At 45.1% G+C, this 5,000-nt stretch overlaps 1 pseudogene; it reads left to right on the top strand.

Annotated features, from left to right (window-relative positions):
- Positions 1-5,000, top strand: part of LOC139389552 (fibroblast growth factor 5-like) — a 27,832-nt pseudogene that overhangs the window by 8,024 nt on the left and 14,808 nt on the right.

The raw sequence follows: 5,000 nt of genomic DNA, 5'->3' as shown, positions 1-5,000 counted from the left end.
TGTCCTATTCTACTGTATGTTCTACTGTATGTTCTGCTGTGTGTTCTGCTGTATGTTCTACTGTATGATCTGCTGTATGTTCTGCTGTGTGTTCTGCTGTACGTTCTACTGTTTGTTCTACTGTATATTCTGCTGTGTGTTCTGCTGTATGTTCTACTGTATGTTCTGATGTATGTTCTACATTATGTTCTACTGTATGATCTACTGTATTTTCTACTGTATGTCCTTATTATGTTCTGCTGTATTTTCTACTGTATGTTCGAATCTACTGTATGTTCTACTGTATGTTCTAATATACTGTATGTTCTACTGTATGTTCTAATCTACTGTATGTTCTATTCTACTGTATGTTCTAATCTACTGTATGCTCTAACATGTGTTCTGCTGCATGTTCTACTGTGTACTACATTTTGTTCTACTGTATATTCTGCTGTGTGTTCTACTGTATGTTCTGCTGTATGTTCTGCTGTACATTATGTTGTACTCTATGTTCTACATTATCTTCTACTGTGCGTTGTACTGTATGTTCTACTGTGTGTTTTACTGTATGTTCTACTGTATGTTCTGCTGTATGTTCTGATGTGTGTTCTGCTGTATGTTCTACTGTATGTTCTACTGTGTGTTCAACATTATGTTCTACTGTATGTTCTACTGTGTGTTCTACTGTATGTTCGGCTGTCTGTTCTGTTATATGTTCTGCTGTATTTTCCGCTGTGTTCTACTGTATGTTCTACTGTATGTTCTGCTGTATGTTCTGATGTGTGTTCTACTGTATGTTCGGCTGTATGTTCTGTTTAATGTTCTGCTGTATGTTCTGCTATATGTTCTACTGTGTGTTCTACAATATGTTCTACTCTATGTTCTAATCTTCTGTATGTTCTACTGGTTTGATTGAGAATTGAGAAACCTAGAGAGAGACAGACACCGACAGACAGACAGACAGACAGACAGACAGAGCGACAGACAGACAGACAGACAGACAGACAGACAGACAGACAGACAGACAAAATGACCGACAGACAGACAGACAGACAAACAGACAGAGCGACAGAGGTGACAGAGAGAGATAAATATAGAGAGGACTTAGACTCGAAAATAGTATCCAATACATTTATTTATCCTGCTGTTGTGATGACAACAACATGTTGTTTCTCAGGTGTCCTGGAGCTCTTTGCTGTATCTCAGGGTGTCATCGGTATCCGAGGAGTCTACAGTAACAAATTCCTGTCCATGAACAAGAGAGGAAGGCTTCACGCCGTGGTAAGTAGCCTATCAACTACCGTTGTCTGTGTCCGTGATAAGTAGCCTATCAACTACCGTTGTCTGTGTCCGTGATAAGTCGCCAATTAACTACCGTTGTCTGTGTCATTGGTAAGTAGCCAATTAACTACCGTTGTCTGTGTCAATTAACTACCGTTGTCTGTGTCAATTAACTACCGTTGTCTGTGTCAATTAACTACCATTGTCTGTGTCAATTAACTACCGTTGTCTGTGTCAATTAACTACCGTTGTCTGTGTCCGTGGTAAGTCGCCAATTAACTACCGTTGTCTGTGTCATTGGTAAGTAGCCAATTAACTACCGTTGTCTGTGTCAATTAACTACCGTTGTCTGTGTCCGTGGTAAGTAGCCAATTAACTACCGTTGTCTGTGTCAATTAACTACCGTTGTCTGTGTCCGTGATAAGTAGCCAATTAACTACCGCTGTCTGTGTCAATTAACTACCGTTGTCTGTGTCAATTAACTACCGTTGTCTGTGTCAATTAACTACCATTGTCTGTGTCAATTAACTACCGTTGTCTGTGTCCGTGATAAGTAGCCAATTAACTACCTTTGTCTGTGTCAATTAACTACCGTTGTCTGTGTCAATTAACTACCGTTGTCTGTGTCAATTAACTACCGTTGTCTGTGTCAATTAAGTACCGTTGTCTGTGTCTGTGATAAGTAGCCAATTAACTACCGTTGTCTGTGTCAATTAACTACCGTTGTCTGTGTCAATTAACTACCGTTGCCTGTGTCAATTAACTACCGTTGTCTGTGTCCGTGATAAGTAGCCAATTAACTACCGTTGTCTGTGTCAATTAACTACCGTTGTCTGTGTCCGTGGTAAGTAGCCTATTAACTACTGTTGTCTGTGTCCGTGGTAAGTAGCCAATTAACTACCGTTGTCTGTGTCAATTAACTACCGTTGTCTGTGTCCGTGGTAAGTAGCCAATTAACTACCGTTGTCTGTGTCAATTAACTACCGTTGTCTGTGTCCGTGATAAGTAGCCAATTAACTACCGCTGTCTGTGTCAATTAACTACCGTTGTCTGTGTCAATTAACTACCGTTGTCTGTGTCAATTAACTACCATTGTCTGTGTCAATTAACTACCGTTGTCTGTGTCCGTGATAAGTAGCCAATTAACTACCGTTGTCTGTGTCAATTAACTACCGTTGTCTGTGTCAATTAACTACCGTTGTCTGTGTCAATTAACTACCGTTGTCTGTGTCAATTAAGTACCGTTGTCTGTGTCTGTGATAAGTAGCCAATTAACTACCGTTGTCTGTGTCAATTAACTACCGTTGTCTGTGTCAATTAACTACCGTTGTCTGTGTCAATTAACTACCGTTGTCTGTGTCCGTGATAAGTAGCCAATTAACTACCGTTGTCTGTGTCAATTAACTACCGTTGTCTGTGTCCGTGGTAAGTAGCCTATTAACTACTGTTGTCTGTGTCCGTGGTAAGTAGCCAATTAACTACCGTTGTCTGTGTCAATTAACTACCGTTGTCTGTGTCCGTGGTAAGTAGCCAATTAACTACCGTTGTCTGTGTCAATTAACTACCGTTGTCTGTGTCCGTGATAAGTAGCCAATTAACTACCGTTGTCTGTGTCAATTAACTACCGTTGTCTGTGTCCGTGGTAAGTAGCCTATTAACTACTGTTGTCTGTGTCCGTGGTAAGTAGCCAATTAACTACCGTTGTCTGTGTCAATTAACTACCGTTGTCTGTGTCCGTGGTAAGTCGCCAATTAACTACCGTTGTCTGTGTCAATTAACTACCGTTGTCTGTGTCCGTGATAAGTAGCCAATTAACTACCGTTGTCTGTGTCCGTGATAAGTAGCCAATTAACTACCGTTGTCTGTGTCCGTGATAAGTAGCCAATTAACTACCGTTGTCTGTGTCCGTGGTAAGTAGCCAATTAACTACCGTTGTCGGTGTCCGTGATAAGTAGCCAATTAACTACCGTTGTCTGTGTCCGTGGTAAGTCGCCAATTAACTACCGTTGTCTGTGCCAATTAACTACCGTTGTCTGTGTCTGAAATGACACCCTATTCACTTTATACTGTTAGTGGACTACTTTTGCGACCATTTTGGATATGGACATTGCATTTTGAAGGAGAGGCTAGCCCAAGTTAGGAAGGCTTCAGGGCGTCGTACGCGGCCCAATATGGATCCCATTTTATATCTGAGGAGAGGCGTGCAGAAACGACATTGTTTATTGCATTGTAGTGAACTTTGCCTGAACACTAAGACACATCTTGAGAGTTGCAGACGTCCCCCTTTTTTTAAATGAATGACTTCATATCTGCACTCTGCAGCCAGCCAGCCAGCTAGACAGACAGACAGCCAGCCGGTCAGCCAGACAGACAGCCAGCCAGCCAGCCAGCCAGCCAGCTAGACAGACAGACAGACAGACAGACAGACAGACAGACAGACACACTGCTGCTTGTAAGCAGGCCAGTCAGCCAGCCAGGCGGACAGCCAGCCAGCCAGACAGCCAACCAGCCAGCCAGACAGACAGACAGACAGACAGACAGACACACTGCCGCGTGTAAGCAGGCCAGTCAGCCAGCCAGGCGGCCAGCCAGCCAGCCAGACAGCCAACCAGCCAGCTAGACAGACAGACAGACAGACAGACAGACAGACACACTGCCGCTTGTAAGCAGGCCAGTCAGCCAGCCAGGCGGACAGCCAGCCAGCCAGACAGCCAACCAGCCAGCTAGACAGACAGACAGACAGACAGACAGACAGACAGACACACTGCCGCTTGTAAGCAGGCCAGTCAGCCAGCCAGGCGGACAGCCAGCCAGCAAGTTCCTCTGTTCCGTTGACAGTCGGCAGTAGGAAGCCTGGGCTGACAGGCTGGGTAGATAGATACAAGCCTCTCCCTATATACATGTGTTAGAAAAGATTAGTCCAGAGAGAGAGAGAGAGAGAGAGAGAGAGAGAGAGAGAGAGAGAGAGAGAGAGAGAGAAAGAGAGAGAGAGAGAGAGAGGGGAGGGTGGGGTGGGGAATACAGGGAGAGAGAGAGAGAGGGAGAGAGAGAGAGAGAGAGCAAGAGAGAGAGGGGAGGGTGGGGAATACAGGGAGAGAGAGATAGAGGGAGAGAGAGAGAGAGAGAGAGGCTGGTACAGCTCCATACAGTGAGCTGTATGGATGGATGGATGGATAGAGGGAGGGAGGGAGGGAGGGAGGGAGGGAGGGAGGGAGGGAGGGAGGGGTGGGTGGGTGGGTGGGTGGAGGGAGGGAGGGAGGGAGGGAGGGGTGGGTGGGTGGGTGGATGGAGGGAGGGGTGGATGGAGGGAGCGAGGGAGGGATAGAGGGATGCACTCCGTGTACAAGCAGGTGAGAATTTTTCATCATGAATCTGGTTCTGGAGGCAGTTCTGCATAGTGGTCTAGTTGGCACAGCCACAAAGTCATAAAATCAGATTTTAAACCTAACCCTAACCTTAACCACACGGCTAACCATATCCTTAACCACACGACTAACCCTAACCTTAACCACACGGCTAACCCTAACCTTAACCACACGGCTAACCCTATCCTTAACCACACAGCTAACCCTATCCTTAACCAAATGGCTAACCCTATCCTTAACCACACGGCTAACCCTATCCTTAACCACACAGCTAACCCTATCCTTAACCACATGGCTAACCCTATCCTTAACCACATGGCTAACCCTATCCTTAACCACACGGCTAACCCTATCCTAAACCACATGGCTAACCCT

The sequence above is a fragment of the Oncorhynchus clarkii genome, chromosome 30 (assembly GCF_045791955.1).
Source record: "Oncorhynchus clarkii lewisi isolate Uvic-CL-2024 chromosome 30, UVic_Ocla_1.0, whole genome shotgun sequence".
NCBI classification, from domain to species: Eukaryota; Metazoa; Chordata; class Actinopteri; order Salmoniformes; family Salmonidae; genus Oncorhynchus; species Oncorhynchus clarkii.
Note: the sequence above shows the minus strand (reverse complement) of the source record. Positions and strands in the feature narration are given on the sequence as shown.